Genomic DNA, 12,280 nt, shown 5'->3' on the forward strand with positions numbered 1-12,280 from the left:
CATACGGACACAAGGTACATTTACTTGCTTGCTATCCTTCTCCAAGGCACAGAATAACTAATAGTATTATCATACAGAACGGCCACGCCCCGCCCCGCCCCGACTCGAATGACCTCGCCCCGCGACACCAGATTGACGGCCGTTTGCCGGCCGCTCAGTACTATTTTTAATACTTACTCACACTATGACGCATGACGCGTGTACAGACGTGCCGTTCACACATAGATACGCAAGTGATTTTTGATGTATAGCGTGTCCGCCCTGTGTCTAAGGGCCAGATGCACCAACCACATTTAGCGGAATGACTGACGTCACTCAGCAGTTAACTATGAATCTTCCCATACAAATTTAGCGAACGCCTTATCGGTGATAGACGGATTGGTGCACCCGACCCTAGGTGTTAAGAAATTCTTAATAATTGTGCCATTTTCAACCAAAAGGGTACTTATTGTCGGTTGAAAACTTGACATTTCCAACCAAAAGGTACCACAGTGTCGCTCCTCAATAAGGTTGATTTCAAATTGAAGCTATATGAAAATAGCGCCTTATTGAAAACCGACAATAAGTACCCTTTTGATTGAGAATGGCACATTAAAAGCGTTAACCGGAGCAAACGCTTAATTTCTGATGCTTGCTTGTATTCTCCCTCTCTCGACTCCTCTTCGTTCGACACGCGCTTGACCAGCTTTAGATTTTTTTGTTGTAAATTGTATGTCGTTTTAAGCAGGGATCGAATACCGGTATAATTTTCATACAAATAAACCGGTATTCAATTTTGGTATCTCGGTTATTTATGTATATTTTTCCATTTCATTTAGGCGATCGGATAACTCATCGTCCTTATCTAAATACCATTTTACAATATCAAAGAAATATTTCGAATGCTACGTGATATTTTGATTTTAAGTTATACCGGCAAAGATCCCTGGTTTTGAACCGGACGCTAGATTCCTCTCGCTCGCCCCTGCATACTCATCACAACATGTTTCACTACAGATTTAATGATAATAATAATAATAAAAGACGTTTATTCAAGAAGTTGTAACATAGGTACATAAAAAAAGTACACGATAATGCTTACAAACTAATTGAAAGGGAAGGTGGCTCAGCTGATGAGATTTATACATAATGTCCAGGTGGCGTCGATCCCGTTCCCGTCCCGCCAGCTGTGGCAGTCGGAGGCCGTGGCGCGGTCCCGCCGCGGGGCGCTGGAGTCCTTCCTGCGGCGGCTGCTGACGGTGTGCGCGGAGGACCGCCGCTGCCCGCTGCACTGCGCGCCGCTCACGCCGCATGCGCTCGTCTCCTTCTCGCCCTTCTTCCGACGGGTGAGTAACTTCATGTCCTTCCTGCGGCGGCTGCTGACGGTGTGCGCGGAGGACCGCCGCTGCCCGCTGCACTGCGCGCCGCTCACGCCGCATGCGCTCGTCTCCTTCTCGCCCTTCTTCCGACGGGTGAGTAACTTCATGTCCTTCCTGCGGCGGCTGCTGACGGTGTGCGCGGAGGACCGCCGCTGCCCGCTGCACTGCGCGCCGCTCACGCCGCATGCGCTCGTCTCCTTCTCGCCCTTCTTCCGACGGGTGAGTAACTTCATGTCCTTCCTGCGGCGGCTGCTGACGGTGTGCGCGGAGGACCGCCGCTGCCCGCTGCACTGCGCGCCGCTCACGCCGCATGCGCTCGTCTCCTTCTCGCCCTTCTTCCGACGGGTGAGTAACTTCATGTCCTTCCTGCGGCGGCTGCTGACGGTGTGCGCGGAGGACCGCCGCTGCCCGCTGCACTGCGCGCCGCTCACGCCGCATGCGCTCGTCTCCTTCTCGCCCTTCTTCCGACGGGTGAGTAACTTCATGTCCTCCCTGCGGCGGCTGCTGACGGTGTGCGCGGAGGACCGCCGCTGCCCGCTGCACTGCGCGCCGCTCACGCCGCATGCGCTCGTCTCCTTCTCGCCCTTCTTCCGACGGGTGAGTAACTTCATGTCCTTCCTGCGGCGGCTGCTGACGGTGTGCGCGGAGGACCGCCGCTGCCCGCTGCACTGCGCGCCGCTCACGCCGCATGCGCTCGTCTCCTTCTCGCCCTTCTTCCGACGGGTGAGTAACTTCATGTCCTTCCTGCGGCGGCTGCTGACGGTGTGCGCGGAGGACCGCCGCTGCCCGCTGCACTGCGCGCCGCTCACGCCGCATGCGCTCGTCTCCTTCTCGCCCTTCTTCCGACGGGTGAGTAACTTCATGTCCTTCCTGCGGCGGCTGCTGACGGTGTGCGCGGAGGACCGCCGCTGCCCGCTGCACTGCGCGCCGCTCACGCCGCATGCGCTCGTCTCCTTCTCGCCCTTCTTCCGACGGGTGAGTAACTTCATGTCCTTCCTGCGGCGGCTGCTGACGGTGTGCGCGGAGGACCGCCGCTGCCCGCTGCACTGCGCGCCGCTCACGCCGCATGCGCTCGTCTCCTTCTCGCCCTTCTTCCGACGGGTGAGTAACTTCATGTCCTTCCTGCGGCGGCTGCTGACGGTGTGCGCGGAGGACCGCCGCTGCCCGCTGCACTGCGCGCCGCTCACGCCGCATGCGCTCGTCTCCTTCTCGCCCTTCTTCCGACGGGTGAGTAACTTCATGTCCTTCCTGCGGCGGCTGCTGACGGTGTGCGCGGAGGACCGCCGCTGCCCGCTGCACTGCGCGCCGCTCACGCCGCATGCGCTCGTCTCCTTCTCGCCCTTCTTCCGACGGGTGAGTAACTTCATGTCCTTCCTGCGGCGGCTGCTGACGGTGTGCGCGGAGGACCGCCGCTGCCCGCTGCACTGCGCGCCGCTCACGCCGCATGCGCTCGTCTCCTTCTCGCCCTTCTTCCGACGGGTGAGTAACTTCATGTCCTTCCTGCGGCGGCTGCTGACGGTGTGCGCGGAGGACCGCCGCTGCCCGCTGCACTGCGCGCCGCTCACGCCGCATGCGCTCGTCTCCTTCTCGCCCTTCTTCCGACGGGTGAGTAACTTCATGTCCTCCCTGCGGCGGCTGCTGACGGTGTGCGCGGAGGACCGCCGCTGCCCGCTGCACTGCGCGCCGCTCACGCCGCATGCGCTCGTCTCCTTCTCGCCCTTCTTCCGACGGGTGAGTAACTTCATGTCCTTCCTGCGGCGGCTGCTGACGGTGTGCGCGGAGGACCGCCGCTGCCCGCTGCACTGCGCGCCGCTCACGCCGCATGCGCTCGTCTCCTTCTCGCCCTTCTTCCGACGGGTGAGTAACTTCATGTCCTTCCTGCGGCGGCTGCTGACGGTGTGCGCGGAGGACCGCCGCTGCCCGCTGCACTGCGCGCCGCTCACGCCGCATGCGCTCGTCTCCTTCTCGCCCTTCTTCCGACGGGTGAGTAACTTCATGTCCTTCCTGCGGCGGCTGCTGACGGTGTGCGCGGAGGACCGCCGCTGCCCGCTGCACTGCGCGCCGCTCACGCCGCATGCGCTCGTCTCCTTCTCGCCCTTCTTCCGACGGGTGAGTAACTTCATGTCCTTCCTGCGGCGGCTGCTGACGGTGTGCGCGGAGGACCGCCGCTGCCCGCTGCACTGCGCGCCGCTCACGCCGCATGCGCTCGTCTCCTTCTCGCCCTTCTTCCGACGGGTGAGTAACTTCATGTCCTTCCTGCGGCGGCTGCTGACGGTGTGCGCGGAGGACCGCCGCTGCCCGCTGCACTGCGCGCCGCTCACGCCGCATGCGCTCGTCTCCTTCTCGCCCTTCTTCCGACGGGTGAGTAACTTCATGTCCTTCCTGCGGCGGCTGCTGACGGTGTGCGCGGAGGACCGCCGCTGCCCGCTGCACTGCGCGCCGCTCACGCCGCATGCGCTCGTCTCCTTCTCGCCCTTCTTCCGACGGGTGAGTAACTTCATGTCCTTCCTGCGGCGGCTGCTGACGGTGTGCGCGGAGGACCGCCGCTGCCCGCTGCACTGCGCGCCGCTCACGCCGCATGCGCTCGTCTCCTTCTCGCCCTTCTTCCGACGGGTGAGTAACTTCATGTCCTCCCTGCGGCGGCTGCTGACGGTGTGCGCGGAGGACCGCCGCTGCCCGCTGCACTGCGCGCCGCTCACGCCGCATGCGCTCGTCTCCTTCTCGCCCTTCTTCCGACGGGTGAGTAACTTCATGTCCTTCCTGCGGCGGCTGCTGACGGTGTGCGCGGAGGACCGCCGCTGCCCGCTGCACTGCGCGCCGCTCACGCCGCATGCGCTCGTCTCCTTCTCGCCCTTCTTCCGACGGGTGAGTAACTTCATGTCCTTCCTGCGGCGGCTGCTGACGGTGTGCGCGGAGGACCGCCGCTGCCCGCTGCACTGCGCGCCGCTCACGCCGCATGCGCTCGTCTCCTTCTCGCCCTTCTTCCGACGGGTGAGTAACTTCATGTCCTTCCTGCGGCGGCTGCTGACGGTGTGCGCGGAGGACCGCCGCTGCCCGCTGCACTGCGCGCCGCTCACGCCGCATGCGCTCGTCTCCTTCTCGCCCTTCTTCCGACGGGTGAGTAACTTCATGTCCTTCCTGCGGCGGCTGCTGACGGTGTGCGCGGAGGACCGCCGCTGCCCGCTGCACTGCGCGCCGCTCACGCCGCATGCGCTCGTCTCCTTCTCGCCCTTCTTCCGACGGGTGAGTAACTTCATGTCCTTCCTGCGGCGGCTGCTGACGGTGTGCGCGGAGGACCGCCGCTGCCCGCTGCACTGCGCGCCGCTCACGCCGCATGCGCTCGTCTCCTTCTCGCCCTTCTTCCGACGGGTGAGTAACTTTATCACACAGAACACCTATCTCTAAAGAACTCGTATAGAGCAATTATTTCATGAAACCGATACTGAGCGAGTCCCGTGCCGTGATTGGTCCGTTCAAAGACATGTGGTCCGTCGACTGAAGTAGGATTGGTGGCGTGATTCGAAATTCGAAAATTTATCGAGTAAAGCTACCCTATGCGTGGCAGACGGGGTAGCGGGACTATGCTATGTCTTTAGTATACGTGGTCTACATGACGTGTTCTTTGTTACATCAACGAAGCCGCAGCCTTTGTAATACAATATCTCCTCTAAATGGTTTACTCGAGAAGAAATGAGTAGCCGAGTTTCTTCCTGGCTCGGGGTGTGCCGCCAGGATTTTGAGCGTTGTACCCCGGAGTTTGCTAGTATTCATGTGAACTGCATAGCATAGGTAATGATGTGGTGTATTTCCATTTGTACTCGCCCCACGGGACCGCCATACGAACGCACCTGTTCCCATTTGTGCCCGGCGGGGGCATTGATATAAATCGGCCATTCTCAAAGTGTGCTCCGCGGACCCCTAGGACTCCGCAAAGCCTCTGCGGGGGCTCCGCGAGAAAAACCAAAAACAAATCAATAACCAGCTCTTTTATATCTCTGGTCTGCAGTTAAATAGTGACGAACGAAATTTTTTATTTGGGGATCCAACAAATATTTCGCTTTCCAAAACGGTTCCGTCGCCAAAAAAGTTTTCAAATCGCTGATATAAATAATGTGTGAACAGGGCGTGTTCGAGTCGGGCAAGTGCGGCACGGGCTGACGGCGCGCGGAGCTCGCCTGTGCGCGCGCGCTACTCACGTGCGCGCTGCGCGGGGCCGCCGCGCTCGCGCTACTCCTCGCGCACGCGCTAGCGCTACTGCTGCTGCTGCTCTACATGCTCTACCGCCGCCTCAGGTAGCGGCAGGTGACAGGGGATTATTCAAAGTTTACTGCGCAAGGTAACGACTAGCACTGAGTTCATGGTTCTTGCACACTGCACATGTAACTTGCGCATGTTGCGGCGCGGGCTACATATGCGAACGTACTCAACTAACGAATTTAATCATGAAGTAAATAATTTTGCGGCTGAAAATACAGTCGAAAGCAAAAATATCGATCCAGACAAATGGCTCAAAAATATGTGAACACGACTTTATTGTCTAAGGTGTAAGAGCGTACACATATTTTTGAAACTTTGGGAATGTATATATATTTATGCCCTTGACTGTACAATCACGCATTTAACTGGCGCGGACTACTTGTTATGCATGTTATTTATAGTAGCCCGCGATGCGACCGCGCATGCGATACAAATAAATCTCAAAAATGCCTCAACATACGCGGGTTACATACGCCATGCGAGCACCATTAATTTAAATAGAGATAGCGTTATCTCCCATGAATGACCGCTCAAAAGCAATGAAAACGAATTAGAAAAGAAATTCCCATACATGATCCGTTTCCAATGTTCTTGAAACTAGACATATTAATCCCCTTTGTCGAATGAAAATTATAAGCAGCAAGCGCGACGCAGTGATGGCGCGGACCACGGGTGCCTTCCTATTTATACTTTGTTGTCCAAGTATCCAAGTCTGAACCAATATGCGATCTGTGCTGCTGTTGTTAAGGTTTACTTTTGAATGTGCAGGCCACTATGACGATTGGTCAGATTTGGAATTGTGTTCTTTATGTTTTATGTTAGAACGATCGGACATGGTATTGTATGCTTTGTAATTAGTAAAATCGATAAAATCGCAAGAAAATCACGTATTTAACTTTAGTAAAATTTAACAGAGATTCTTAGTTTTTCTATATTCAAAATGTTTTATGGTCGCCGTTGTTAAGATATCGACCTTATGGCGTGAGTAACAAAGCATACTTTACCGCGTACTTCGTATCATTCCGGGATTGTCCTTAAACTGATTCCAAATTACATTTTACTTATATTTTCCATTTTATTCTTAGACTCGTTAGGCATATAATGTTGTGTCTGTATATTTTGTGCAATTTACTTTAAGGCGTATGCAAGTCTTCCTTTGTGTTTGTTGTTATATGTAAGCGAAACACGACCCTATTACAATTCTGTTAGATTTGGTTTTCCATTGTTTTCTAAGACATGTAAAGTATTGTTAAAAATCCTCTTCACGCCACCAATTGTAACTTAACGTTGTCAAAGTTACTAAATAATACTCAACTCTTCTTATCTTTTCATTTGAGGACATTCTCAATGTAAATTCGATCTTATGACTCAGACATTAGACTTTATTGTATAAAGCACCCAAAGTTGGAGAAGTATATTTTTGCACGTGGCGAGTTCCGTAAATGTTTGATCTCTGGTCGCAGAGAACAATTATTGTTAAGTAAGTAATAAATGTAGTTAGTTAATATTGTTTGTTTGAACCGATTGAGAGGGTTTAGTACAGATGGCATTATGTTCATACAAAATCTGACTAAGTAATTTCAAGCTAGTCCATTCAATTGAAATAAACCCGTTTTAAGTCTCTTCCCGTATATTGTTTTTAACGTCGACTTCAAAGTCAAAGTATATGCCCCCGCTTAAAGTATATGAGGTAACTTGGTTGTCAAACGATTGCACGTTTTACCATGAACCATCCAGTTACCGAGTTACCTCAAAACGCATGCCAATTTTAACCACAATAAGATACAAATGAGAATTTTTACTTAAAATTGTACCATTTACTTTTTTTCGAAAAACCATTTCTACTCAAAATCACGAGGACTATCAATTTAAAAAGCAAAAAAAAAATTGTCCCATTAAAAAAAAAACAGTTTTGTGACGCATTTTCACGTACATTTTGCATGGGCCGTCACAAAACTGACACTCAAAATTTGTATGAAAAACTGGGGAAAATAATTGTTTCAATCAGTAGTCCCCGTGACTGAGTCGAAATAACACAAAAGTTTTGTTTTTCGAAAAAAGTTAATGGTATCATTTTTTCTGAAAACCCCAAAATACATATTATGTTGACTTGACTTTAATTTATGTTGAATATTTAGGTTTGAAACCTTAATGCATTTGTACTAATTCACTTACAAGTCTCTAATCGGTTTGTTAATGTATAGGATAGTATTGTTAATGTGATAATAATTTCTATTAGTTTTGACCATGAATTAGTTTAGTTCCATGTCAATTTTATATAAGACAAGGCTTTTCCCGCTGCTTCGCGCGGAAGAGCTTTTAGCGTTCTACTAAGAACTTATATCAAATTAAATCTGTTAATTAGGTATTATAAGATTTCTAATATCGGACATACTTTCTTGCAACACACAATCAAATACTAATAATGGATAAAAATTACGCGATCTCACCGCAAAATGCGATTTTGTCGGTGAAATATTGCGTTTATGTATATAGTTGCTATACAATCTTATTTTTGATAAAATGTATGGAATCGAATGGTACCATTACTTTATAAAAAAACCTATTTGTAACTTTCAAGTCCTGTATTTTTTATCGTTTCCATATATTACTTTAATATCCACATTTTTTATTATTGTCTTCGGTTACCGCTATAGTTACTCATGAAATAAAACTATGAAAACGGATTATTTATATAAATATAAATTCAACATACGCGATATAATCCGTTTTCATAGTTAATTTCATCCACATTATTGTGATAAATTGCTCATTTGCTATCTATTTTACTAGATTTTGTTATAAAATCCAACATTTCATTTATTTTATTCTTAAACAATACAAGCATTGTGTCAGAAATTACATTAAATACGATTTATAAATAACAATAATAATAAACACATTTATACTAATACTAAATAACAATTATAAATACCTTAAATTAGTGACTTATCAAATATTTCATCAATACTATAGGAGCATCTAGTCAATAAGAACGACTTCAACCTACGCTTAAATAAAAACCAATCCGTAATGGCTTTTAGGTCAGTAGGGAGCTTATTAAATAGAGTGACTGCCTGGTATCTTGCGCAATGTTTGGCTACCTGAAGTTTCGGAAGGAAGCTACCCTTTATGTTTTTCGTCCTTGTGGCTAGGCGAGACTCCTGTTCTTCATCAGTACAATCTTTCGCAATATTTTTAACAAACTGGGTAAGAAGAATAAGGACGTACAAGCTGGGACCCGTGAGAATACCCAATTTTTCAAAATACTCTACATGAACCAAAAGAAGGAATGTGTACCATTGCTCGAATTGCTCTTTTCTGGGCAATCAAGGCTCCGTTTATATTATATAAAAAGCTATTTCCCCAAAACCTTATGCTATACCGCAATCTTGACTCTACCAGGGCATAATAAACAATTTTGAGTTGATCTAGTTCTAAAACATGTCTCATCATCCTTATTGTACATACTCTAAATTAGTTACTGAATTGATCGCTAGATATCGCTTTTTAAAATGCAAACTAGCTAACGGTGTGTTTTCCTGAAACAGTAGAGTCGAGCCGGATGATCAATGCATGCATGATCGACGTAAGGTCTATATTAACTCCAATTGTGGGTCTCCCAGATTCATCGCGATTTCTTAAATTTTCAACCAACTTATATTCTAGTTAGTTGAAAAATTAAAATTAAGGAACCACGATGAATCTGGGAGACCCAGAGTTGAAGTTGATATAAGCCTTACGCCGAACATGCATACATTGTTCATCCGGCTCGACTCAATTGTTTTATGAAACACACGTTAGCCCCCCTTTTTTTTAGGAAACACACCGTTAGCTAGTGGAAATTGATAGACCTTACGACGAACCAAAACCATAGAGAAATATAAGTATGGAAAGAGTGCTAATGGTAACTCCATACATCGGTTTTCTTACCAAGACGCGAGTTATTTTCGTAGTCGACATCTAGCGTCAAGTAGCGAATGTATCAGTACTGCTAGTTGACAATAGATGTCGCGACGAACGAAAAGTCATATGCTAACAATTTTCAGCTAATATTATAACCGGAACTCTATTTTTTTTTTTTTTTAACGCCACAACAGATTACATATATGAAAAAAAGGAAACATATAGACAAAAACATTGGACGCTAAAATAGGACCCCACTCAGCATAATGCCGCGGTAACCCGCGGCGCTGGTTTTCAGTGGGGACCTGACTTAAAACTATGAGTTGGTGGCGACACATACGCCAACGACACTAACAAAAAACACAGACAAAAAAAAAGTAACTACCACAAACAAAAAAAATATCTATACATACTAAACAACAAAAGAGAAAAAAAAATTCAACTCTGCTTGTAATATTAGTTGTAAATTGTTTTAGCAATACATTTTTGGTCAGTCGCGACACTCGTGACATCTGGTGTCAAGTAGCGGTACTGATAAATCCACGTTTTGGTAAGAAAACTGATGTATGGATGGAGTTAGCACTTTCCTTACTTTTATATCTCTGGCCGAATGTGCATTCATTGTTGATCCGGCTCGAAGGACCCAATGTTCGCTCCTGGCTGTTGTAAATCCGCACTTAAACACTCCAGTTTAAGGTTCACTTTCCTGTCATTAAACACTGTTACTTTTATTACTGCACTTCACTGTGTCCCTGTCACTTTATTTTTGACAATAATATTTGTCATCTAGATATCATTATTATCTCTTCTTCTTTATATTTAAGAGCTGTGCTCTTGTCGGTGGAGCAATCTCCAACTCGTCCGGTCCTCTCTCAACTCCTTAACCTTCTGGTATGACACGACCTGAACCTTTTCTTTTAATTGAAATATTTTATCCTCAGTCTTCCTCTTCTTCTCTTTCCCTCTATTTTTCCTTCTATTATGTTCTTAAGGAACAGTTCGTGTCGTAGCAGATGTCCAATTAGTACTCTTCTATTTTCTATTGTCTTTATTATATTTCTTTTCTCTTGAATCCCGTTATATTTTATATGTGAATATTCAAACTAGGTAACACGCGTTGCGAGAAAGTGTGTCGTGGTATTATATTCTATATATATGCATATATGTTGCAAATTGAACTTAAAACTGTAATAAAATAATATAAAACAGGGTGCCCTTTTACTATGGACATTATATTTATTTTGTTTCCTAATCATTATCACTAACGTCATGTTATTTTATTAATTTTATTCAAAATATATTAAAGGGGCCCACTGACTATCAGCCCGCCGGACGATATCGGCCTGTCAGTTATTCGGAACCTTCAAATTTTTGTTCTAACTGACCGGCCGATATCGTCCGGCGGACTGATAGTCAGTGGGCCCCTTTATAAAAATATAATCTAGGTATAATGTCTACAGTAAAGTAAAATTTCGTGTAAATGAGATAATAAGGCCTTCTGGCTGTTGTGGTCAATGGGTGAAAGCAACTGCAGTCCGGCAACTTCAGCCGAACTTGAAAATTAATACTAGGCTCTCCGAATCTCTGTGGGTAAGAATATTAATTAAAAATATGCAACTAAACATACTAATTGGCTACAATAGTCCTTTATAGATAATCGATCAATATATATCGTATTTTTATATTGCCTAAATAGCATTCCTATGGCTTAATGGACTCGTGACCCCAAAAGACATAGTTATTATACATCTACAGCTATGGTTGTGATATAAATGTATTTTATTTTATTCGTTAGCACAAATGCTAATCATAAATGAATTCGATTGATTTGTATATTTAGGTAAATTATACTGTACCTGGTTTTTCGTCAATTTACATAACTTTTTGTGCTTTGTTACTTTTATTGTGAATTATTTTCGCAACTTTTAATTATTTCTCTAAGAACAAATCAAATTACTTTCTTATGAAAATATTTTAATTTGTGTTTTTACAAGTAGTTACACTACTATTTAAACCATAAACGAAATTAATATCATATATAGGTACAAAGGAAAAAATGACCAAGGCCTCCAGTGCCCGGGGCTGGAATCGAACCAGCGTTCTCCGTTTACGCGACAGATGCCTGCCGAGCGGTTGAGGCATTGGTCATTTTTTTCCTTTGTATATGATATTTAATTCGTTTATAGTTTTAATTATTTGTTCTTTAGCCCCTGGATACGCTAAAACTAAAAAGTTATGAATAGTAGAAGAGGTATAGTTTAAGAAAAAATTGTGCCTCAAATTTGGCTGCCTAAGTAGATGTCGCTATACAACTCGCAAATTATGGGGTAGTTCGTAGTTCTGGATGTCAGAAGCTGACGTTTGATAATACAGTTACCATAAAACGTATAATGTCGTGTAGCGCCATCTGGGTGCACGATTTTTTAATAAACTACAACTGAGAAGTGTCTTTTTAAAAGGGTTGTTAAAAAAGACACCTTTTTAAAAATACACTTTTATAAATATGTAAAATGATCTATATTTAAATCATTTTACGGTTTAGACTCACTTGTTTTAGTCACTCGCGCGCGCGTTTTAGTGAGTCTAAACCGTAAAATGATTTAATGTTAGTATGTCTCACAACAGTTTAAATTCGATGATCTATATTTTTACAAAAAATCACGTTATTGGTCTTAATTTAGTTGAAAATGTGTAGATGTGCCTTAAAAGTTGCGAAAACCCGGCGGCTCGCGAAGGCATCGCTTCTGTGCGCTTTTATA

This window comes from Cydia strobilella, chromosome 16 (genome assembly GCF_947568885.1).
Source record: "Cydia strobilella chromosome 16, ilCydStro3.1, whole genome shotgun sequence".
Classification (NCBI taxonomy): domain Eukaryota; kingdom Metazoa; phylum Arthropoda; class Insecta; order Lepidoptera; family Tortricidae; genus Cydia; species Cydia strobilella.